The sequence below is a fragment of the Chanodichthys erythropterus genome, chromosome 15, assembly GCF_024489055.1.
Source record: "Chanodichthys erythropterus isolate Z2021 chromosome 15, ASM2448905v1, whole genome shotgun sequence".
Classification (NCBI taxonomy): domain Eukaryota; kingdom Metazoa; phylum Chordata; class Actinopteri; order Cypriniformes; family Xenocyprididae; genus Chanodichthys; species Chanodichthys erythropterus.
In genome coordinates, this window is record NC_090235.1 from 1,547,290 (window position 1) to 1,574,157 (window position 26,868).

The 26,868-nt window shown below is 39.9% G+C and overlaps 1 protein-coding gene across 4 annotated transcripts in view; it reads left to right on the forward strand.

The window, feature by feature from the left end:
• Positions 1-1,858: 1,858 nt before the first annotated feature.
• The window catches only part of gsdmea (gasdermin Ea), a 31,858-nt gene continuing 6,848 nt past the window's right edge, over positions 1,859-26,868 (forward strand). The window contains exons 1-2 of one of the 4 annotated variants that reach the window (XM_067411174.1): positions 1,859-2,055; positions 22,566-22,680. The gene's annotated coding sequence lies outside the window, so the exon portion shown is untranslated. Of the gene's footprint in view, positions 2,056-22,563; positions 22,681-24,666; positions 24,931-26,868 lie in introns of those variants that run through there. The other 3 variants (XM_067411175.1, XM_067411176.1, XM_067411173.1) reach the window with 3 other exon arrangements.

Sequence of the window (26,868 nt, forward strand, 5' to 3'; positions counted from 1 at the left end):
CTGGCTGTGTTCAAAACAGCACACTAACTTAATACTTACTGCACAGAATACAGTGCATACTGCCTACTATTTTTCTAAGAATAGTGTGTGAAATAGTATACAATATGCAATGAATAATGTTTTAGTAGTATGCTACAGTGTTGTCACATGACAAACATTGAACATTAATTCAGCACAGCTGTGCAGGTTGTTACCTTGCAAATAAATGTGCTAACCATTCTTTTTATGTGCAAACCTGAGTGAAAATATTATACCTTTCAGCTGTCCTCACCAATGGTCTTGATCTAACATAAAAATTCTGTTTGTCGGTGTAAAATCCAGTTGATTTGGTGAAATTATCCTTTTTTACTTAAAATCAGTTTTTTTAGCTCGACGAATAAATGTACACTGACTACTGGGTTAGCTAATTTTAAGGGTTCAGGTAACAATATAGCTCCTTACAGGAACACCTACCACTTTTTACTTTGTAGAATAGTTCATCTATACACAGGTAAAAATAATACATTATAGTTGGGTTTCCCAAAACATCACAATTAATAAAGTCCCCCTGTGGTGAAAATGTTTATGTCTATGTGGTGTTTTTAATATTCTTTATCCATGTGCAAATTCATAAGTCAACATTATTGCTGAGTATTTTCTATTTAAAACTGCAGTGAAAAAATGACAATCTGAAACCCGTGGTTTGAAAGTGCTGGGCTGCGTTCAGCCCTGACAAAAGGTTGCAAAACGTTTTTTAAACAAACAGTGATGCGTTGAACACCCTGTTCTGCAAACTATGGCAGCTGAGAAGGCCATTCATTCATTGCAATTACTAAATGATATTTAGACAGACTTAAAGAAGTTCCAGATCTATACGTGTGCTCTTATTATTTAAGTTATTTTGCCATTAATTTAAATAAATGTGCAAACAATGTACTTGCTCTTGTGAATTTATTTTGATGTTAATTACACTTACGAGCTGTTTTTTTAAATACTGCGTGGTTTATATGCATGTTGATGCTGATTGTGCTGACATTTTTGACACACCCACCAAACAAGAGAAAATGTATCTCAAACCCGTTGCACACCGTTTCCAGGAAATATGTCATTCAACCCGTAAACCATAGCAAAACGTTGCGCAGCGGTTTGAGCTTGAATGTGCCCCTGATGTTTCTGACGTCACAAACTACCTTGTAACCAATCATGGCAATGTGCCGGCAGGCTTTAGCATATCATTCACCATGAGTGCTCTGAGTTTTCTCATCAGTAGGTGTGTTCGACATCGGCTGCGGCTGGATGCAACCGATCGGCGAGAGTAGCCGCGTGCAGGCGGGGAGGAGCTGAAAACGGAGACGTGAAGTTGGACACTTTCTGCTTCCCGTAATGACGCTCGCGCTGCGTTTGCATACTTTATCACAGCTGAAGTGAAATAAATGCAATATTTGACTAATACACTGATGTTTCAGAGACCTTTTCATTCAATACTTTATGTACTGCTTACAGCGTCTGTTTTTACAAGAATAAAGTTAAACATAAGCATATGTTATTTAAATAACAATGTAGTGGGGTCTTTTTTTTATCCGTTTTATTTTGATAAACATGACACGATACAACATCGCGACTACATGAAAAGAGCTTTAACTGTTATAAAAACACAGATTTTTGAGCATTAGTGGAGCTGAAGGCGTGACAATAAACACGAAACACACGTGATCGTTGTCATGCGGTGAATCCGGCCAATCATGAATCAGCTGTGTCGTCATCAGAGCTCGTGCAGCTCCTCTTGAGAAACTGCGCTGGCTAACTCAGGCGGCTGATCTCGAATCGCTCTCGCGGTACTTTGAAGCCATACGTCACAGTCACATGGCGTCGGCGCTGTCTCAAGTCGGACAAAATTTCTAACCGGCATGCACTGCTTCAAGTCAGCCGCCGATCGTTCTGTGCGGCGCTGCATCAAGTCGAACAAGCCTAGTGTGTTCTGCAGCGTCGGCTGAAGTTGATCCTCCTTGGTATCTGATCATTCTGATTGGCTGTTCAGCTAGTGCCACCTGCTGGTACGGAGTCTCAAGAAGCCAGGTTATCCCAGTATATATATTTTTTTGTTCATATAAAAAATTCGAGTAGATTTAGAAAACAGCGGGTGTATGATGTATATTAAGATGTTATGATAAACTATATGCCTTTCCCCACTGACGTTCTAAGGTGTTCAAAGCGGTTTGTCTGACTCATGAATGGTAACATGGATGGTAACATTAGCAACACATTATTAGCTTTTTGATAAGTCAAGCAAAAGGTTAATCATATTAATTGCCGTTATGTGTCCGACGTAAAAAGCAATACCATTGTGCTGCATTTACCTCAGTAAGTTGAGTGAGTGTGAGTGAGTGGAGGCGGGACTAATTAGCATATTCATAGATCTGCGTATATTAAATGACGCAAGGGTATAGAGTTACATTCAACCTATTTTTAAGCATTTTTTATCACAAGAAAAAATGTTTAAATCCGTCATTTGGTGATCAAAGATGAGTTTTAAGGGATAAAATTATTTACATCAGGGGTAGATTATGCCATTAGGTAAACAGGCTATATTTTGTCGGCATAAAAAGTTATTGATATGCTATTAATATATGGTTTTATTTGTCAAGAGAATATTTCATATGACTCAACGCTGCCAGCAGCGAAATTATAATTTGAAGCTTCAGATAAGGCACATACTTTACTAAGTGCACATTTTCCCAAAACAGATTGGTCATCATTACGATACCTGTAATCGTTGTGGGAATGTATCAACGTTCTGTTCCAATATCTTAAAATATGGACTTGAACTACTACGGATACACCTGGTGCATAGATCATAAACCATTACTATTGTTTATTTTGGGACACTTTTGTCTCTAGTTAACATGTATATGTGTACTTATAAAAGTATAACATTTATAATTATTCCCTGCCTGCAGTTCACTCATGCGGCACTGTTCTCAAAGATAAAATGTCAAAGTGCATTGCATTGTGAGAAACAGTATCCCATGCAGTGTCCTCAGATGCCTACATCAGATTTCAGTAAATGTAGGTAATCCAGGCATTCTTTGCATACTATTCACAGTACACACATTGCATACTGCAATAAAGTAGGAGTTGCATGGTAGAGTGCCATTCCAAACACAGCTTCCATACTAATTTCAGTGTACTTGAGTTGTATCAAAGTCCCTTTCAAGAAAAGTCTGTTCACTCGAAGGCGGCCATTTTTGCAAAGCCTCCGGGCGGCTATTTCGGGCATCCAAAACCAAGTCCTATCTATTTGAATGGGGGAATCCTAAAATTTAAAAAACTGCTTTGCGAACTCTCAATTAAATAATTTCAAATTAGCAACAAAATCTGACATGAACAGTCCCATTAATTTTGTTTCTTATGCTCAAATAGAGTTAAAAAAGCTTATTTTTCAGGCTAGACGAGCCAATGTGCATGTGCAATCCTAAGCGCAAGTCTCAGGTTTCTATGGGAACCGGAGCTTCTAATGGCAGCTGCAGTGACACAAGGACTTTATCAATTAGCGATTGGCTCTTTTATGTAGAAGGTGGAACATATTCTGCCATAATGCATGTTGCAGTTTCTCCCCTTCATAACTAATAGAAGTGAACCGTCTTTCTATATCTATAGTCTTTGGTTGTATTTAGCAGATTTTGGCAAATATAGTAGGTCCTCCTAGTATTACATGCATACAGAAAATTGCATACTACACACAGTATAAATACTGGATACTGCAGAAATAATGAGTTGTATGATAGTATGCCATTTCGAACACAGCCCCTGTGACTTACGGTTTGGTTAGGGGAGAATGCTGATCCCAGGACATTTTAAAAATTACAATATAGCGCTACACACTTGAACCCCTAAATATCTTGATTTTTAGGAGGAAACTAGCATCACAGAGTTGCCTATTGCCTATGATTGTAGACAAAAGCTCTTGAAAGCCTGATGGTGATCAGAGATCAGACAATACCGTAATTCGGAATGGCGTGAACACACTTGGGATAGAACGGGGATGGTTACAACATGGTTATATTCCTGTGTCATGGATATTCCTTCAATCAGGAATAGTGTTGGCAACTAATTTTCTGGGAATGTGGCTAAAGATGGGTCGATTTGTTCCAAAAAAATTCGAAATGACGTTGTGATGTCATTGCGTGATGATGTCATCGTGTAATAAAGCAAAACTGCATTATTGCGTAGAATACACTTAAAAAATATGATTCGAAATATGTTCATTTAAAAAGTAATATAAACAACATCTTTATGATCAGATTTTTTTTTTTTTTTATTATTGAACAGTTACACATTTTGAACAATTATAATTTTAAACAGTGTATTGGTACTTAGTGTTCTACACTCTAAGAAAAGCCAGGAAAAAAAGGCACAATGTTCTGTTAATATGAAGAAATTATTTCAAATGGTGACATTTCTGTCCCCAGGAAATTGCATGCATAAATATGAATGAAAATTTACACTAAAATACATTTTATTATTAAGCAAAGTGTCCTAAACATTAATCTAACTGCAAATTTAAAATATATATATATATTTTTTTTATAAAAATATATATTTAAAAAAAAAAAAAAAAAAAAAAAAAAATATATATATATATATATATATATATATATATATATATATTATTAAAAACTACTGAGAACTCTAAAAAAACAGCATTTGTTACATGTCCCCACTATCTAAACCTTAACTTTATCATGAAATATAATCATTAAAATCTTTCAGAAATCTTTTTTTTTTTTTTTTTTTTTTTTGGATTGTTTTGTGAATCCATATACCATCTTTGGTAAACAAAAAGAAATTTAATAAGAAATCCATAATATGTTATATAAAATACACATTTTAGTCTTGTCCCCAGGTTTTCTCTCAGTCCTATTACCCTCACACATTGCCCCCTCTAAAAAACTTGCCACAAGACACATTTTCAACAGGAAGTTGCATCATCTGGATCTTATGTAGGCCATGAGAAGACCAAAAGTAAGCCCTCTCATTTTAATTTCTGTATATTTAATGAAATTGTAACTATAACTGAGAAGGTAATCTCAACGTACTGTCCTGTTACCTAAATTATTTCTTAGATGTTATTTGTCTATTTTATAAAATATTAACTTTAGGTAAGTCACTAGAATTTTGCGCTTAGACAGTGCTTGAGGGCGCTGTCTGTGTGTTTTTCTGTTATTTACTGTGAACGTTTCCCTATCGGGACGCTCCGTTCTCCTTTGGCACTCTTCTCGAGGGAAGAGGTGTCCGCATCTGTGCCTGGTGATTCTGGCCCTGTTTGTGCTGAGGCAAAGCGGTGGCTGCAATCATGGGGCTCGCAGGTGAGCTCGTTGGGAAATTTGAGAGAGTTGTATTCTCTCTCAGCTCCCCCAGGGCTGACAAGGATGAGTTGTTGGATGATGATGACGATGACGTCCGTGTTTGCCGTCATCGCGTCCGGCAGCGAGCACTCTTCTGGCTGCTGTGTATGCAGAGCTGCTGATGTTTTTGGGACGTGCTTCTGGCACGCTGCGGCTGCCGGCATAACCTGATATTGCTGAGTTCAACATGTTCTTAGGTCAACATTTTTGTTGATCATGGAACAACATTCAAATCAGTCAATCAGATTTGAGGTACAAGTTTACAGATTATGTCAAGTTTAGGCTTAAAATCATGAATTGGAGCTTCTACATCAGTCCCACACAGCAAAAGGACTCCGTGGCGGATCAGCCGCAGAGGTATCACGGCTTCCGGAACGTATCTGCGAACTGACCTGTATCGGCGTCCACTTGCGCGCAGTGACGGACCAGCCGTGGCTCCGCGCTGCATCCGTGATTAAAACTTTACCTTAGCTGCGGGTCAGTTTGGGACCCTCAAATTGATACAACCATTAAAGTAAAGGCGCATACGCGTCCAAGGATCTGACATGGGTCCGCTCAGGATCCGCTGATTGACAGTAGAATTCACGGCGCCGCCCGGAGGCGGAGCTGATCCTCTGTTCGGTGTCAAAACGAATGTGACAGTCGGGGGTTTGGGGACTTGAATGCAGATCCGCCTAGGAGTCTCCTGCTGTGTGGGGTGTTATTCATCTATCATTTCCCTCTGATTTTTGGGATAACTTATGGGTAGGGGTTTAGGTTTAGGGGTAGAAATAGGGATAAGACTAAATTTTCAGACTAGAATATTGCTCCAGGATCAACAAAATATGTTGACCCAGGAACGCATCTAACTGAGCAATATTAGGACATGCGGGGCTGCTGCGAGGGCGCGTTAAGAAAGGGGCCGCATGCAGACGGATCAACGAGCGGTTCCTTTCTGTCCGTAAGCTCTGCAACTCACATAACCTTTTCCATTCCTTCCTGATCTCCATGTCCGAGATCGGGAGGGCATGGAAAAACCCCTAGCCGTTCATATTTGTTTCTGAGCCCAGACAGACGGGAGGGGGAACAAGCGAGAGTGAGATGGGTGATCGATTGTAAACACCGTTGCATTTATAATCGATCCCCCAGCTACAAAAGGACGATTTACATCTACCCTCTCTTCTTCTTCCACCTCCTATATATATATATATATATATATATATGGGCTAGGAGGCTGGCCCATCTCGAGTTGAGGCTCAGAGACAGGGCCAGAGGTCCAGTATGGCCGCTCGGGCACCTCCTCCTTTTCGGAGCAAGACGCAGAGATGGCTGGACTCGAGGAGGAAGAAGCAGGTTTTGAAGGAGGTGATCGATCACATACGCCAGTAGCATCCGTAATCGATTCCCTCTTGCTGCGAAGGCGACTTTACATCTGCCCTCGCCCCTTCTTTCTCTGCCTCCTGGGTTTTGGCTTAATTTTACATACTCAGGTGCTTCTTTAACAGTCAGGCTGATGGCTGGGCCTTTGATAATATTTTTTTAAGGGCCCCCCTTCTGGCTTGATAGTGTAAGAGGCTCTTTTAGGCTTTAAAGAACTCTAGATTCCATCCCTCCTTGTTAAAGAAAATGGAAGGAGGAGTCTTTGGTCTTCAAGCCGCAGCAAAGTGAGCCGGGTCTATATTTATATTTCTAAATATGGTGACCTTGTGTTCCTGTATAGTTTTTCCTGAGTATGTAATCGGAAAAAGTAAGAGGGGTTTTTGGGCAAACTGAAGTTTGATAGGTTGGTTAGAACGATATATTGTGCAGGCCACAAAATGGCCGCCTCTTAGCCACCTGTTGTTTAGAGTAGCTTCTCATCTGCTGTTTGCTAGAGTAGTTTGAGTTTGCACTCGTCACTTCAGTTAGTATCTATGTTTAGGTCGGCCTTAATCGATCGCGTGCATTGTTTGCTTGTTGAGCTTCGCTTTATTTCCTCTTATCTATGGAGATTCAGAGGTGAAGCCCAGGCGTTGCTATGCATGTGGCCCCGTAGGCCCACAGCTTAGTGGCCCAGGCTAGGACTAGGTTTAGGTGTTTATTGTTATAAACCACCCTTTGTATTACTATCCCTTGTTAGGTTGTATAGTTCCTAGTTTTGGCCTCCTCCTGAGGGAGTTGTTAGGCCATATGCCCATTTTCCCCTTGTTTATGTAGGTGCAATGGCTGAGGTTTACAGCTAAGGTAGCAGGCTGTTATTAGCCTCCCTGGTGCTGTTTCTCAGGTGGTAGGCCCTTATCTTTGCGTAGATAAGTTTATGCAGTGCATGCTAGGCCCCACTTTCTAGAACTTTAATCATTCTATGATTTTGTTTCCCCTGAGCCCCTAGAATTTCAATCAAGTTTGAGCTACGGTGCTAGCTTTTTAGCTTCCGTCCTCTAGGGGTCAGTACAGACATAAGTACTATAAGTTCTGTTTGGTGAGAACATTTATCCTTTTTAACGGATGGCATGTATTTACAAAGCATTGGTAAGCATCAGTGTTGTTCAGTGCAAGATTTTCATGTTATTTAAGCTAACATAAAGTAAGGGAAAATATTTCCACTAGATGTTAAAAACTAATAATGTATGTAACAATGAGAGATTTTTATTTTTTGGCAAAATAAAGTTGATATATATAGCTCCAGTTTTTTTTGTTTATTTCTGGCCCCTCCACGCCACAAGTGTTGCTGGTTTTGTTCCTAAATTACAATTTTTTTTATTCCATGCACCTTGTTGGATGTGAGAAGTCGTACCAGACTATTGCAATTATTATATTAGTAGTATTATAGTAGTATATTAGTAGTATTACATTAGAAAATAGTATTATATAATTATATTACACTCTGTAACAATGAGAGAGACACTGCTGTTTACATTTAGTAGTATGGTAAATAAAATATTTATAGTATAGGTATAAAAATATTTTAGTAGGCCTAATGAAATTTTAAGTAATTGAGAAATAATGCAAAGGAAAGTACATTTTCTGAAATGTTGCACTTTCTTGCGTTTGAATGTTAATATGGCCCTCCTATGCGGTGTCAATCACAGAAACGGCCCCCCGCCAATTTGAGTTTGAGACCCCTGGTGTAGAGAGTCTTAGCTTGATCTCTGTTAGCTCCCACTATGTGATCATTGCCACAGCAGCTATATTACATATAACTGTAGAAGTTGTTGGCTCTTTGTTGTTTAGCCTCCTTCTAATGTGTAGACTTAGCTCAGGTTGTGTTAAGCTAGTTACCCACAACTGTTTGTTGGGTCTAGAGCTGGTCCCCTTTGAGCTTGGTTCCCTTTTAAGACCACTAGCTGGTGCTACATGTTGCTATACTATAACAGTAGTAGGCCCCGCCAGGCCTCCTTTTTCAGATTACATGTTGGCACAGTTTGTGTTGGTCTTGTATTATTCGTACCGCCATTGGCCACTCCCACCTTTGTAAGAGTAGGCCCTAGGTCAGGCCTCTCGTACAGTACTGTGGCGGAGTGTGTACTCCTATTGTTTAAGAGTTAAGGTGGTTTTACTGAGTACTTGGCCTGCTGGCTGGTTCGGTCATGAAACTACCACTGGCTGCTGCCATGTGCTTGTGGAGTCGAAGGCCCCACCAGGGCCTCCTTTCAGTTTGCATGTTGGCACAGTTTTGTGTTGGTTTCTATGTGACTCATCACCATCGATGGGTCGTGATTGCCACTAGCTGACGCCACGTGTTTACAAGGCATAGGCCTTAGAGGCCTTCTGTGTATCATGCTGGAGTTCGGCTGTGTACTCCTCTCACTTTGAGAGTAAAAGGTGCTTTTACTGAGTATAGTTTCTGAGTGGCTTGCCTCTCAGGGTGAGTTCTTGTGTTAAACCGCTCTGTTGTTCTTCCTTACTTCCTTGAGCATGGTCTTTCCTTTAGCTCTAGTTGAGCTAAGTAGTTACCTCGTTAGTAACTTGGTTCTATTTTGCTCTTAGAACTTTAGTGGCCACTAGCTGGTGCCCCGTGTGACAGGTAGGCCCTCTGGGCCTCCTTTGGGAACATGCTGGCATGTGTTATAATATATTTCTTTACTAAGAAGAGTAATGGGAAATAATATGCTGCTGGTTGGCCAGGGCCCCAGGTCACTTATTATCCTCCTCTGCAGTTCGGTTATTTGTCCCACCTGGAGCTTGATAACACTGCCATGAGCTGATGCCACTTGTCTGGCTGAGGTTATGTGATGCTGGCGTGATGGCATATATTTTACTCCTCTTGCTTTAAAGAGTAAAAAGGTTCTTTTACCGAGTGCACTGCTCATTGGATTGTGTTGGATGGACTGTTATGTGGGCACTCACAGTTACTAAAGTCATGTGGTCATTCTTGCTCCCAGCAAGTTAGATTTCAGGTGTGCGGCCTTGTAGGCCGCCCTTGGAATACCACTATGTGATTGAGTATTCTGGTGTGATATGTAGTTCTTTATGCAGAACTTTAGTCATGTTGTAGGCCCCTTTCCGGCTTCCATAATTATGTGCCTACAGTATGGTCTATCTGTTAGGTAAGCTTTGTACTCCCTTCTTTGGGTTGTTTGTGTAATTGTGCTTAGCTCCCTAAGCTGATCATTGGTTGAAGACTTCTATAAAGTCTCCCATTGAGATCAGCCCCAGGCTGGTTTTTGCTCCCTTATATCAGGGTTCCCTAGCGCACAGCCTCCTCAGTGCAAATAATCAGGCGCTGAGTAGATCCTTGGAATGAGCGGTTTATACTCCCCTCAATACGAGGGGTTTATAGCACTCAGCTGAGTTCTGCTCTCCAGGATGCCCATCTATACGCTTGGGTTTGAGTTGCTTACTGTCCTTCTCGCAGTTGCTCTTACCTGCTCTCTTCTCTGAAGAATGTGTTATTGAGATTCTGTATTCAGACAGGGTTGGCCAAGGCTAAGTTTGTCCTTCGTCAGACCAGGTCAGCCGAGGGTGAGTTGCTTATGGCATTTCTTTCAAAACTGCCGGACTTTTGTCTAGCCATCTTTGGCATGCACTCTCCTCGAGCATGGCAGCATGGGTATATCATTCCCCAAAGCGGTTAACGCAGAGTTGAAGTTCCCTTTCGAAAGGGAACGTCTCAGGTTACGTATGTAACCATAGATCCCTGAGAACAGGGAACGAGACTCTGCGTTGCCATGCCATGCCTCGGGCTGCCTGCTGAACAGTCCCTCAAGACGATAAGGGCTGAATATTTGCAATGGGCTGAACTGGAACGTCCTAAGCCCTTGATCACTTGGAATCCGCAAACACTGAAGGTCCTACCAGTCCGGTCTGAAATAGTCTGAATGTAAACACTTATTATAAGTGTACCATAATGATTTAGGGTAAGACAAAAACACGGTTTGGAAAATGGATTCATGTTGTACATTCTCATTGTATAATATTTGTAAATTTTGAACACAAAAAAAAAAAAGTTACAGACAGCAGCTTCAAGTAAAAGAAAAGGAAAGAAAAGTGAGTGAAAGTTGGATGGCTTGAATGAGCTGCTTGTCTTCTTGTTACTCCATTGTTACTCTTTGTTCTGCTTACTCTGGTCACTGCTGACCGGTTCACTAGTTCTTTGTCTTGTGATATGATTATTTAAAAGTAGGTGTTTGTCCCACCTCTGAGAGGAGTTCTGGCCAATCAGATATAGTCTTTTTTCAAAAGGTGGCTTTTCTCTGCCCCAATCATACATAAGTGTTACCTCCGATATTGCCAGCTTCAGCAGAGAGTACCGTTTTAGACATAATTTCTATTAAATGGAATATGATACATTTTACACAGATTTCATTCAAGCCATGATTTAGAAGAGAGAAAGAGAATTAAAAACATATCTGACACCAAATACTTTCATTCAACCATGCAGTAGTTACACATTTACATGAATTGTGGGTGTTCTAAAGCCTAACTGGTTACAGGTAGTATGTGTGGACATGATATAAAATGTATGCAGTTAAAAGATGTTTGATGAGTCCATTTCAAATTGTTTAGAGCAGTTTTATTTGTAGAAACAGTCTTTGTTGGTTTTTCTGTAAAGTTAGGTCACTCAGAGAAACAAAAGAGGCCTGCATTGTCTCTCTGTCTCTTTTGATCTGGAAATCAAAGACTCTTTATCTTCTTGGTGACCATTTGGTTTGTCACAAATAGCTAAGTTTGTCACTTCTCCTTCTGTCAGGAAGCATGGGGGTCATAAAAGTAATCAGCGAGGGTTTTCCTGTAGACGGACTGGAGCAGAAAATTAGATTCTCTGAGTTTGGGTTTCTGGAATTATGTTTTGAAAGAATCATCTGAATGATTAATTTGTCTGGTTCGTCCACGGTTCCTACAACACTTTCTAGAGGTGAATAGAATATGAATAACAGGACTGAAAAAACATGCATCCATCTTCTGCTTTGAAACCTAAATAATGTTGCCTGAGATTGACAAATACACATTTTGAATAGTTAAATATGTGTAGTATTAGATTCAGTGTTGAAAAATATAAAAAATAAAGTTTAATTTTGAAGAGTTACAATAAGCAAATGTCACCCATTTCATGGAATGGCCCCATTGCATTTTGTGTTTTAGGGTTAAACAGGGTTACGACTTAACAGATAATGTCCTGGCAGAAAATTACCAGTGTCAGGGGTTGCTTGCACAGGAAACACACGACAAAGGAGATAAGATACAAAATAAGTCTTTACTAGATAAATCCAATAGGTACAGGCAGAAACGCAACACAACTCACGAAAGACGAGACCGGACAATGAACATAGGAAAAACAGGAACTTAATTACATAGAGCAATTAACCAAAATGACAAACAGCTGATGATGATCTAGTTAGTGTCCATGGTGACTGATGATGGCGGGAAAACAGAACAAAGGAGATCATGTGACATATGACAACAAAACAAACAGAACGTGACTGAGTCCGTGTCATTACGCCCCCTCTGAGTAGGCGCGATCTCGCGCTGTAACAAAACCAGAAACACCCAAAGAGGGAGGGAGGGTGTTGGGAGATGAAGATGTAGCAGAGGGCTGGAGAGAAGGGGAGGTGACAGGATGACAACAGCAGGCAGATCGGATCGTGGCGAAGAATGCAGGTGGTGGTTCAGGAGGAGGACGGTCAACCCGGAGGAGGCAGAACATAAGAGTCCAGGGTGGTGCAGGTGGTGTGATCCATAGGGTGGCCTTGAACAGGAAAGGGTTGATGGTACCCCAGTGCACAACCAGGACGGCGCTCCACAGCAGCATCACTGGAGGGAGGAGCCATGGTGGAAGGCAGCTGGATGACATCATGGCGATGGCAGAAGGCGTTGTCGACGTGGGATGAGGAGCCCACCGCGTAGCCAGAGAGCTGATGATGCGACATGACACTGACAACCTCAACGACTGCGACGGAGCCGCAGCGACGACCCCCCAAGGTAGAAGCAGGGATCCGGAGGGCTGAGGTTGAGCTTGAGCGACTGAGGGCAGAGGTGGAGCCTGAGGGAGGGCGGAGCTAGCCGCAGCTGAAGGGGTGGAGGGCCGGAGGGCAGCAAATGGCCTGTAAGTCCGTGGCGTAGGTAGAGCGGAGTCTGACCCAGGCGGAGCCAACGTACCAAGGGAGTCCAGCGAGGCCAAAGGGGCTGATGGGAAACAGCAAAGATAGGTTGGGGACTGAAGAGGATCTTGAATAGTAGTACAGACATCCACATGAAATGAAACGGTCTCACAGTCATTTTAGAGAGGTGGTGGGAGAGGGAGGATGGGTGGGGACAGAGAACTAGGGACATGATAGACAGATTCCGATGAAAATAGATCAAATTCTCCAAAATGACAGAAGTCCAGTGTAACATCCAAAAACTCACTCTCAGTGGCGGGAGGGTGGGCGGGGCTCACTTCCATGCCCTCGATGTCCATACTTTATACTTCAAGGATATAGCCTACAACTATATGCCGTTTTTATTTTTAAAAATATTAATAAATGTGTACATGTTGTAAAGTGTTTCCCATTTGAATGTATACATATGTGATAGTATTATTTGCTGTTGTTAAAAATAATACTTAATGACAGGGTATGAGAATATTTAATGTTAATGGATACAAACAGTGTAGTTTATTGTTACTTCAATGATACTACAACTATACAACTTTTTTATTATTTTAAAAATATATTAATAATAAATGTGTAATAATAAACTGTTTGATCAAATTATTTCCTTCATGTTCATGTTGTTATAGACGCCGAGATGTGACATAATTAATGTCATGGCATTTCTGCAGAAAGACCTCAGTCTTTTCATCCCTGAAAATGAAATGATTTTATTAATTAATAATTATTTAATATTAAAATAAATAATATCTTTTGACAAATGCAAAAAAGCTTTAATGATAAAATGAGAGTGAATCACGCATATCCGATTCCCCTTTGAATTCCAAGCCACCACAAGGCGAGAGTGACACGTTTGCTTACTAAAAGGTAGCTTTAATGTTGTATTATGAAGCAGACATGTCTGTATGCACTTGCAATAAAATTCGCAATTGTAATATTGAGATAGAAACTTTATGTCTATTTTTTCCTTGAAAGAAATTGCATGCACACACACACACACACACACACTCAGCAGCTGAATTTCAACCTCTGCCCTGTTCATTTAAAAGAGACTGCCGTGTGTTTTTTATTTTTTATTTAAATAAACAAAAAGCTTCAATGGGTAGGCTACTCTCTCATGTGCACTCTCTCCTTTGCTCACTCTGTCATTTTATCATTCATTCAAATAAATGTAATCTTACCCGCTACTTTATTTCCTTTTAGAATTCTAGATGTAACGACTGGAGATAAAATAACAAATACAAATTACACTGGCCAAAAAATCAGATATGGTCAAAAGATTAGATCTGTGCATTAAGATTTGCAGTGTAAATGGTCTTTAAATGGACGGTCTTAAGGGACAGTACTTTTAACTCAACTGGCTGCAGGCTCGAAGGGAGGTCCCTGGAGATATGCAAGTACCAAGGACAGGTCCCAAGAGGCTATGGAGGGAGGGTGAGGCGGATTCAGTTTCCTCGCCCCCTCAGGAACCTGACGATCAGGTCATGCTTCCCCAAAGACTAACCATAAACTGCATCATGATCTGCGACAATAGCGGCAATATACACCTTGAGGGTGGAGGGAGACAGCTTTTGCTCCAAGCCCTCTTGCAGGAAGGAAAGCACTGATCTGATCGAATATGTTCGGGGGTCCTCTTGTTGAGAAGAACACCATTTGATGAACAGGATCCACGTCAGGGCATAGAGGTTCCTCGTAGAAGGAGCTCTAGTGGAAGTGTTGCTGTCTACAACCAACTGGGGTAGATCACTTAGAATCTCTGAGTCAGGAGGTCCTTCCTCAGAGGAATGGGCCAAGGAGGTGCTGTCAAGAGGAGGCTCACTGGGGGAAACGCATACTTGCGTAGGCCCCGGGACCAGCTGTGTGCCAGTGCATCTGTGCCGAGAGTGCCCTCGGTCAGGGATTATAATGGGCTGTGTCCGGAGAGGCAAACAGATTTATCTGTGCAGCTCCGAAATGCTGCCAAATCAGCTGGACCACCTGAGGATGGAGTCTCCGTTTGCCCAGAAGTGGAGGCTGCCGTGAGAGCTCGTCGGCCGTACGGTTGAGCATGTCTGGGACGTGAATGGCACAAAGTGACCTCAGATGATTCTGACTCCATAGCAGGAAATGGCAGGCAAGTTGCGACATGAGACGGAGCACAGACCACCCTGCTGGTTGATGTACGCAATGGTCGCAATGCTTTCCGAATGGATCAGTACGTGCTTGTCTGACAACAGCTGTTTGAAGCGACCCAGTGCAAGTTGTACTGCTAGCAACTCCAAGCAATTCATATGCCAATGCAGTTAAGGCCCCATCCACAGACCTGAGACTAAATGCCCATTGTACGTGGCTCCCCACCCGGTGATGAGAGCATCTGTGGAGACCCCAGCATGCCTGGACACTTGTTCGAGGGGAACACCTGCCTGGAGGAACAAAGGGTCTGACCACTGAGTGAGGGTGCGATGGCAGCTCGGTGTTACGGGAACACGGAGCATAATGCATTGCCATGCCAATCTAGGGACACGGCCATGAAGCCAGTGCTGAAGCGGCCTCATATGAAGCAGTCTGAGTGGTGTGACTGCGACTGCGGATGCCATATGTCCCAGGAGCCTATGTAACAATTTCAGTGGGGCCGCTGTCCTGTGCTTGAGTGAACTCAGGCAGACTGGACGCACTCCTCGGTGAGGTGCACTGTCTGGGAGACCAAGTCCAGTTCCATACTGAGATAAGAGATCTTCTGCCCGGGGGCGAGTTTGCTCTTGTCCCAGTTGACCCGAAGACCCAACCGGCTGAGGTGAGCGAACACTGTGTCTCTGTGTTCGCACAACTGCTCTCGCGAGCTGGCCAGAATGAGCCAGTTGTCAAAGTAGTTGAGGATGCGAATGCCTGTTCCTTGAGGGGAACCTTGGTGAAGATGCGGGGCAACAGGGCCAGCCCGAAGGGTAGGACTTGATACTGATATGCCCGACCCTCGAACGCAAACCATAGGAAGGGTCTCTGTCGAGGCAGAATTGAGACATGAAAGTATGTGTCTGCTTGCTATGATATCCTCTCTCTCTGATCAGTGTTAAGATGTGACAAATTGGCTAGAGTTTCAGAATTAGACAATCTAGCAGATAACAATGGGGTATCAAACTCCAGTAAGCCTTCAGCATTGTTTCGCTCCTCAACAAATGAGCTCTTTTCACATGCAACCCCTACTGGATGGACAGAATCATCTTCCTTCTCCTTAAGTGACTCCCTGTCATCTCTGGTATGGTAAGCTTTTAACATATTGATATGACATACCCGTTTCTGACGTCTCCTATCTGGTGTACGCAATACATAATCTGTCTCTCCCCTCTTCTCCAAGATCTCATAAGGCCCCTAAAATTGTGCAGTTAATGCGGACCTCGGAACAGGAAGTAGAACCAACACCTGGTCGCCAACTGCAAAAGATCTGTCCACTATCACATGTTCAAAAGGTTCATCTATGATGGGAACTGGGATTAAAGGGGCTGGTTGAATCACCTGGTTTGGCTTCCCAGCATACTGGCAAATATGACAAGTCTTGCAGTACTGTACAACGTCGCGCTTCAAACCGTACCAAAAGAAATGCTGTAAAACACAATCCTAAGTGTCCAGAGAGCAAATGATCGTGCGCCAATGACAGTACCTGTTGACAAAAAATGGAAGGAACCACAACCTGATAAACAACATTCCACTCATCCTTATGCCACTTCCGCATCATCAGTCCATCTTTCACTAAAAATGAGACATTGTTAAGTGCAGGTTTCTCAGCCAATTTAAAGCATTTGACAAGTGAAAGGTCATTCTTCTGAGCTTCGATTATTTTTTTACGAGTTACCGTCAATATTAATGGGTCACTTACTACAACATCATTCCTCTGATCACTGACAAGAGAAATGTTCCTATTACGGTGAGGGCTTCTGCTGTGTTTGTGTTCGATGGAAATCTGCACTCATATGTATGTTAGTCTTTGCCTAAACACTTAACTAACCTTAACACTTTCAAACCTGTCCTGGAGGACCCCAAGCCCTGCACATTTTGTATGTTGCCCTTATTTGACACACCCACTTCGGATCTTGCAGTCTCTACTAATGAGCTGATGAGCTGAATCTGGTGTGTTAGAAAAGGGAGACACGAAATGTGCAAGGCTAGGGGTCCTCCAGGACAGGGTTGAAAACCCCTGAACTAAACGATTAACTCTGACTTAAATGTGATCTTACCAGGTTTTCTGTACTGGCTAAGGAAGGTGGTGTACAAGTCCTTTCTGTGCAGGTACTCCTTGCAGTTGCTCTCCAGGACCTGTCTCCACACCATGGTGTTGCCCTCGGTGCGATCCCTCATCAGGTGGATCACCTGCTTGTCCACACCACACCTAAAATTAAAGCACATAGATTGTATGCCTGTGAATCTTAGGCATTTTTTCCTAGTGCAATCATTTAGAAATCAAATTATTGTGAAATTATGCAGAGACTCACCGTAATGTTAAGACGGCTAGGAACACAGCTTTATGAGCTGGACTGAGCTGGTCTATAGTGCATGCATCCCCGGCCAATGGAGTGTTCCTCTGATTCCTTTACAGCCTTTCTGCATGCATTACATGCCAGGACCTCAGTCAGCATGGAGTACCAGCCAGACATGTGGCGATCTGACCGTATTGGAGTAGCCGCACTGGTACAGAAAACAGTTCTGATTGGAACGGGCAGTGCAGTCAGACCTTGTAAAGCACAGAGTCAAGTCAAGTCACCTTTATTCATATAGCACTTTTTACAATGTAGATTGTGTCAAAACAGCTTTACATTGATAACTGGTACATTATTTTGGCTGCACAGCAGCTCTTAAAGAATAGCCTCCTCTGGCGAACAGTGCTTTGTTACGACTCAGGTTGCTATCATAAGTCCGATAGGATCGCAACATTCAAAGTATTTATTTCAGTTCCATCCAGTTGAGGATCATATTCATCATGCTGGTATGGACGGTTGTTGACGGTTGTTGAGCTGTGCCACTGGTTGTCGTGTTGATGAGGCCTTCACAGTGGATAATCTAGTTGACTCAATCTCTGCTGATACTTCAGGGCTGCTTTGTGGTCATGTCAAGGCGCAGGTCCTTGGTCTCACCTGGATACGACCCGGATCCGGTTGACTATGGTAAACCTCGAGATAAACAGAAAGACTAATATTAACATAGATGCTATTCTTCTTCTGATATAACAAGTACATCTGGTGTTATAGGAAGTGTTCCCGGTTCCGGCTGACCTAATTTATGCAGCCTAATAATCCTTTAATGGATTTGAAAATATAAATTGATAATGTGTTATGTGTATGCCAGGTTAAAAAGATGCGTTTTAATCTAGATTTAAACTGACAGAGTGTGTCTGCTTCCCGAACAATGCTAGGAAGATTATTCCAGAGTTTAGGTGCCAAATAGGAGAAGGATCTACCACCTGAGGTTGATTTTGATATTTTAGGTATTATCAGCTGACCTGAATTCTGAGATCGCAATAAACGTGAAGGACTATAATGCATTAAGAGCTCGCTCAGGTACTGGGGAGCTAAACCATTTAGTGCTTTGTAAGTAATTAGCAAAATTTTTAAATCTATACAATGTTTAACAGGAAGCCAATGCAGTATTGACAGAACTGGACTAATATGGTCATACTTCTAGTTCTAGTAAGAACTCTAGCTGCTGCATTTTGTACGAGCTGTAGATTATTTATAAGGAGAGCAGAACAACCACCCAGTAAAGCATTACAGTAATCTAGCCTTGAGGTCATGAACGCATGAACTAACTGTTCTGCATTTTTCATTGAGAGCATATGTCGTAGTTTAGATATATTTTTAAGATGGAAGAATGCGGTTTTACAGATGCTAGTAACATGGCCTTCAAATGAAAGATTGGTATCAAAGAGCACACCCAGGTTCCTAACTGACGACGAAGACTTAACAGAGCAGCCATCAAGTGTTAGACATTATTCTAGGTTATCATGTGAAGAAGTTTTTGGTCCAAAAATTAGAATCTCTGTTTTTTCTGAATTTAGTAGCAGGAAATTACTGTTTTTTAATTTTTAATTTTAATTTTTTTTTTTTACTTTATTTAAAGAAACAGGGACAGCGTACAATAAACATTAACCTCAAAGGGAGAGATGCATAGTTCTGGGTTTTAGCTCAGCAGCTAATTTTCACCCGTAGTCCCTGGGCAGGCTGATGTTAAGCTACGATATATAAAACATACATAAGTAATAAAATTTACAAAAAAAAAAAAAAAAATGTATGTACAAACATTCATGTTCACACCTTTCATATACTTAGACCTTAAAACACACACTTACACACACACACATACATATATCTGGTCACATGTGGAGACAAATTTGATTTGATAGAAGCCATTTCTTTACTTGGCCTGTGAACGTGTAAAAATTAGTGTTTTTTTTTTTTTTTAGCTCTACAGGTAACAAATTCCACTGACAAGCGGCCATACAAGAAAAAGCAGAGTTTCCAAATACTGTCCTGCGTTTAGGGATCCTGCATTCACCTCGCACTGTAGATCTTGTGGCTCGAGCTGTTGTTTCAGAGCCTAAAGATATGAATTATTTTAGTGGAGGAGCAGCGTTGTCATAAAGGATCTTATACATCAAACACAGATTGGTGTGAATTATCAGGTTTTCAAAGCTAAGAAATTGGTATTTTACAAGAATATGACAGTGATGGAATCGTCTGCTTTTCTTATTGTGAATCTTTAGAGAGCTTTTATATAATGACTCAAGTGGCTTGAGGTCAGTTTTAGTAGCCTGTGACCAACTTGTCATACAATATCGAAAATGAGGAACAATCATTGCATTTAGATCAGTCGAATGTACCTGAACTGTGCCATATTAAATTTTATTGTATTTGTTAACTTTTTTATATGCTTTTTAAAGCCTAAATTTGGTTCCAATATGACACCTAAATATTTTACCTGTTTTTGATTTGAAATGAGTTGTCCATCAATTAAAATATTAGGGTAAAATTGTATTTTAAAACGATTTGTGAAAAACATTGAGACAGTCTTATCTAAATTTAGAGTGAGGCATGAATTTTTCAGTTTTTTTGGTCAGTTTGTGAGCGACTTCTTCCGCAGTTTTACCATGTGCATATAGCACCGTATCATCAGCATACATAATAATTTTACTCTTACACACAGTTGGTAGGTCATTTATGTAAAGAGTAAAAAGCAGGGGGCCCAGAATGGAACCTTGTGGCACTCCCATGCTACAAGATCTTAATGGTGATTTTTTTATTGTCAACCACAACACATTGTTGTCTATCATTAAGGTAAGATTGAATCCATGTTATTGTATTTGTGTCAAGAGAAAAATCAGACAGTTGGTTGGTAATGAGAAGCTGGTGATTAACTGTATCAAAGGCCTTTTTCAAGTCCAGGAAGACCGCCCCTACCACACCTCCACCATCAAGACTGGATTTGATGTCTTCTAGTAGGTAGCAGCACGCAGACTCAGTAGAGTATCTTTTCCTTAACCCAAACTGACAAGGATGTAATGCATCAGTGTTGTTGAGATGCTCCACCAGCTGTTCTGCCACCACCTTTTCAAAGATCTTGGAGATGGCTGGTAGAATGCTAGTAGGTCGATAGTTTGAGACACAGAGCTTGTCTCCTGACTTGAAAATCAGCTTGACTACTGCTTTTTTTAACGCCAAAGGAAAATTGTTTTCATTTATAGATTGATTCACAGCTATTGTTATTAGTGGAGGAGTTAGAATAGTTTTATGTTCTTTTAAAAGTGATGTATCAAGTCCAAATATATCCTTTACTTTACTATTTTTTAAATTTGATATTATTTTGAAAATTTTATCTTCATCTATATTCTGCAACCTACAGTAAGACGCATTACCATCCCCATGATCATCTCTGCAGCAGTTCACTTCAGGGAAAGTCTCTTGCCAGGTCTAATACAGAATCCAAAAAATAGTCATTGTAATGTTTAGCCAAAATAGAGCCCTCATTTTGAACAATTCCATTGATTTTGAGCTGTAAATGCTCCTGATTTATTTTTTCCTTTCCAATAGTTTGTCCATGCCTCTCCACAGATTTTTACAATTAGGCTACCTTTTGCCTCTTTAATTAAATTTAGCAAAAAAATCGCTTTTGCTTTTCGAAGCAGCATGGTAACTTTATTTCTCAAAGATTTATAAATGCAATTATCAGTGGTTAATTTAGTTTTAAGAGAAACCTTGAGAGCTTTATCTCTCTGTTTCATTGTATCCCAAAGGGATTTATTCAACCACGGGAGATTCTTTTTATTAGATTTTCTATGTTTGAGCTGTGTGTGTTTATCAATTTTATTCTTTATAGCAGTTATAATATTGTTGCATGTATGTACACAGCTTTCTTTATCAATTTTGGAGGCCCAGTCAATTTCATTTAAATAATTTTTAAGGTGTTCTTGATTTCTTTTTGGAATATGAGGAATTTTGCATTGTTTATTTGATTGTTCTTTGTTTATGTATCTTGATTTATTTAATTTCCTAGCTATTAGAACAAAATTATGATTGGATAATCCAGTTATTAGTATCTATGTTTTAACTATCCTGTCTGGTTTATTGGTGAATATTAAATCTATCAAAGTTTGAGAATTGGTCATCCAATTTTTTATATCAGCTATGCATTCCGTTAATTTTGTGAATTGGTAAGTTTCGTCAGGGCGCGAAGAAATATAGATCTGAGTATCATCAGCGTAACAGTGAAAACTAACACCATGCTTCCCTAATGATATCTCCCAAGGGCAGCATGTACAGAGTGAAAAGCAACGGTCCTAGTAATGAGCCTTGCGGTACTCCATATTGAACTTGTGATCGATATGACATCTCTTTGTTTACTACTACAAACTGATAACGATCAGATAAGTATGATTTGAACCTTGACAATGCAATTCCACTAATGCCAACATAATTTTCGAGTCTATTTAAAAGAATATTGTGATCAATAGTGTCAAATGCAGTACTAAGATCCAGTAATAGAGAGATACAACCATGATCTGATGATAAGAGCAAATCATTAGTAACTCTAATGAGAGCAGTCTCAGTACTATGGTACGGCCTAAATCCTGACTGGAAATCCTCACAGATACTATTTCTTTCTAAAAAGGAACATAGTTGTGATGAAACTGCCGTTTCTAGTATTTTTGACAGAAAAGTGAGATTTGAGATCGGCCTGTAATTGACTAATTCTCTAGGATCAAGTTGTGGTTTTTTAATAAGAGGTTTAATAATAGCCAGCTTAAAAGTTTTTGGTACGTATCCTAGTGATAAAGATGAATTGACGATATTAAGAAGAGGATCTATGACCTCTGGAAGCATCTCTTTCAATAGCTTAGTCGGTATAGGGTCTAACATACATGTTGTTGATTTTGATGATTTAACAAGTTCAGACAATTCTTCCTCTCCTAAAGCAGTAAAGGAATTGAATTTTTCCTCAGGGACACTACAATACACTGTCTGACGCGATACTGTAGTAGACGGTTGCATGGTTATATTTTTTTCTCTATTATTTTGGCTTGTTTGATACAGATTATGCATTAATACATGGTTCATGCTATGATAACATTAATAATTCAAGACATTACTAAACTGATATACCTTGTCTTTCAAAGGAGACGAGAGCTTCCACCAGCAGAGCAACCGCCATCACCTTTGTGCCCTGATGAGCTGGACCTGGCAGCTGCTGAGGGAGGAGCCCTGTCCTGTGGAGGTTTCTGTGAAGTACAGGTAAATTTCAGCCTAAACCTTAAACCTACCTGTTTGTCGAGAATGTATTGCCTGAAGCACTTCAGTGATTTGGTGGTGATGTCCTCCTCCTCCATCACCGGCATTTTTCTTTCGTGGTCCGTCCCTGCTTGCAAGTCAGCCTGTGGGGTCTTGTGCATTTTAATGCTATTTTAATCTACAATTTTTAATATTTTGTGGAACACTTGTGTCTACAATCTGCAAGGTTGGCAACACTGGGTCCATGTTAAACACACCTGTAGAAAACAGTCTGTTATAATCATCATAATGATACACACAGAGGGAAAAAATATTCTTACCATGACAAATACAGGAGATGATGAAGTTATATAGTGGGGGAAATGGAACATGTCCACAAACAAAGGCTTATCTGCTTAGTATTAAATACAGTTCAGTTAGTCTGTTCAATACTTTTTTCATTTCCTTTCCACTTTATTACACATAACTTAGACATTTAAGGACTGTTTTGATTTCTTTATATATGATCTATAGACATTTGGTCATAGTGATAAAAAAATTTTTTTAAAGTGAAGTAACCATGTTTTATTATAGTAAAAGTGTAGTAACCATGGTTTTATCATATTAAAAGTGAAGTAAACATGTTTTATTATAGTAGTAGCCATGGTTTTATTATTGTAAAAGTGAAGTAACCGTGTTTTATTATAGTAAAAGTGAAGTAACCATGTTTTATTAAAGTAGTAACCATAGTTTTATTATAGTAAAAGTGTAGTAACCATGTTTTATTATAGTAAATATTTGCTGTTACCACGGTTTAACTATATTATATTAACTATATTTTAATTAAAAAATATATTTAATAATATTTTTCATTATTTGTAGAAATTATGGTTAATTTTCTTAAGGCCCTTTCTTAATGCAAAGGTCATAATAGTAACAGCTGATGCTTTTCATTCATTCTCATTCGGACAACTTATGGAATAAAATCAATAAAAATAAACATATTTCTCTACTTTCTAACTTTGTGTACACATCAGTCTTCTTTCCACAAACACTGAATGACAGGTTGTCAAAGATGCTCTTTTTTTGCAGTATATTTGCACATATTACAAAGATGATCTTCCGGGTTGAGAACCACGGACAGTTGCAACATTCTGTTGCAACTGTCCCCAACATGTACCCTATGTCAACATTAATGTAAAAGCTTGTCATGACCAGTAATAAGTTACTATAAAAAGTAGGTAGCCTACTTTATTACTAACTAACTTTTTTAATTAAATACTGTCAGACTAGACCACAGTGTAGCCTACATCTGTTCAGTTTTCAGTTCAGACAGACACACACAGTTCAGAGGAGAAGTACACAAAAGTATTTCAGTGAATTTCAGTGTCTTGGTTTTGATTAAAAACATTTTGTAGTTCAAATTTATTACAACAGTTAACAAAAAACATGGTTGTTACATGAAAATATGTTGTTTTCTTTTACTAGTCTTTGTCTTTATTTAAGGAAATGCAAAAAGTGTTGCAACATCCCCCGCTCTCCTCCTATTGTTCAGTTGCGCTAGTGTGAATGCCTACAGTGGGCGCGTGCGTGCAGTTTACAAAGCATCTTCGCGCAGTTTCCGCTCTGCTTTGCGTCTATGAGGGCGTTAACTCTCACCAGGGCATTTTCCCCTTTACATCTGCACAAAACATGACTTCCTTAGGCTACTGTTATGCAAAGCACGTTATAAGTTATTTATCTATTTATACAAATCACGTCTCATCACGTCACATCAAGTTATTTTCTTTTTTATGGCCCTACAAATGATTTTTACATTATAACCAAAGCTATTAGCCTAATTATTCATTTACTTCACATTTGTCCCGTTTATTTATTTGTTTGTTTGTCATTCTGTACGCTGCATTCAGTCAAAATCACTGAACGGACAAGTTTGCTTGTCCCAAGATTAGCTATTTATAGTTCTGTATATATGATTCCAATTATAGAATCCAAACTTGAGCCAGGAAAAAAGAAGATGAAACCTCCCTAATTTCAGTAGATACCGCCTCCCGATGCCATCGCATTACATGTGAGGGGACTTTTTAGAAGTCGAGGAGACGTTTAAATGTGAGTAAACGTGCAGAATTTTTGCGCTTTCTTACACGAGCAGTACTGTGTGGCCGTTGTTTTAGTAGCGTTTCTTCATAATCCATCGCTATTTCGGCTCTTCTTGGCTGTTGATTTACAGCGCATCTCCATCACACAAACAAGTTGTCTGACTAACAGATTCAGGTATGTACTTAAAAACAAAATATTTCAAATATTTAATCTATATAATCTTACTCTTGAACACCTAATTTCTTGCTTCACTGGACTGCAATGTAATAATATTGCTCGAATTCAACAATGCACATGTTTATGTGATGAAAATGAAGCAAATTTGGAGATGAACGCTGGTCTGCTGTGCTCATTCTATTGTGACTGAGGTTATTTAAACCCCCTCTTAAAACCATCCATTTTGCTTTCTGTCTTGCCATGTTTGTGTCAATAACACAAAGTATTTTGAGCTGGTGTCTTTCAAAACGTTTTGGACAGAGAGAACCCACTTATTAATAATAAAATTGAGTGTTTCGCTTTTTAAATTTAGTTTAAATTTACATGTGCAATGTATTTATGTACTTTATTATGATAGTTACATTGCAAATCCATTAAAATAATAACCATTATTGATGTACAGAATCATATTCTTTACACTTAAATATGGGATAGGTGCACGATTCATAACCGGTTTGCCCACTCTTAAAGAGCCTTGTTCACCCCTAAATGAAAACATGTCATTATTTACTCACCCTCATGTTGTTTCAAACCTGTATGAGTTTCTTTCTTCCATTGAACACAAAAGAAGGCTATAGCAGTCATTATGAAGAAGACATTTAGACCTCTGCGTTTAATAGTTTTGAGCAGCTTTTACAGCTTGACTGGTCTGGACCTGTTGCTACTCATCTAAAGACTTTATAGCCTATATTAAAGGAGTTCCTCCATATTATTTATAAGGAAAGGATCAAAATGAGCTCAAATTAAATAATTAATTTGTAGGGAATTATAAAGCATCATTTAGTTTGTTACTGAGCAACTGAATCATCCAGCGTTCATCTGCTCAGGCCGTGCGTTCATCTTCTTTGCGGCAAAACTTAGAACAAGAGATTCAGCGGAAAAGAAAATTAAGTAAAAAGAAAGAAAAGTGAGTGAAAGTTGGATGGCTTGAATGAGCTGCTTGTCTGTTCTTCTTGTTACTCCATCGTTACTCGTTACGTTACTCTGCTTACTCTGGTCACTGCTTACTTTTCACTAGTTCTTTGTCTTGTGATATGACTAATTAGGTGTTTGTCCCACCTCTGAGAGGAGTTCTGGCCAATAAGATATCATCCTGTTTCAAAAGGTGGCTTTTCTCCACCCCAATCTTAAGTGTTACCTCCGGTTGCTGAAATTGCTGGCTTTGGCAGAGAGTACCGTTTTAGACACAATTTCAGAATATGATACATTTTACACAGATTTCATTCAAACCTTGATTAAGAGGAGAGGAAGAGAATTAGAAACATATCTGACACTAAATACTTTCATTCAGCCATTCAATAGTTACACATTTACTTGAACTGTAGGTGTTCTAAAACATAACTGGTCACATGTAGCATGTGTAGACATGTTATAAAATGTATGCATTTAAAAGATGTTTGATAAGTTTGATTTTTTTGGAACAATTCACTGCATTTTTTCTGTAAAGTTAGAGATCAAAGACTCTTTATCTTCTTTAGGAAGGATGCCCCCCTAGCAGGGGTTTCTTCTGTAGACGGACTGGAGCCGAAAATTAGGTTCTCTGAGTTTGGGTTTCTGTAATTATGTTTTGAAAGAATCATCTGAATGATTCATTTGTCTGGCTCGTCCACGGTTCCTACATATTGATTCTTTTAACTTTCTCCAGTGGTCAAAGCATCCAACACATTCATGGACATATATTGGATTTAGTACTGTCGTTTGGGTTGTCTATTACTGATGTCAGTCTCAGTAAGAGATAATCTTTTATTTCTGATCATTTTCCTATTATGTTGTTTACTATGTCTTTTCCTCAGCTTTCTTAGAAATCAGCTCCTGATACAAAACAAACACGCTTTTACTCACCTCATTTTTGTGAAGATTTTATTACACTCTTCAACGAGGTCTGTACTCCCTTGT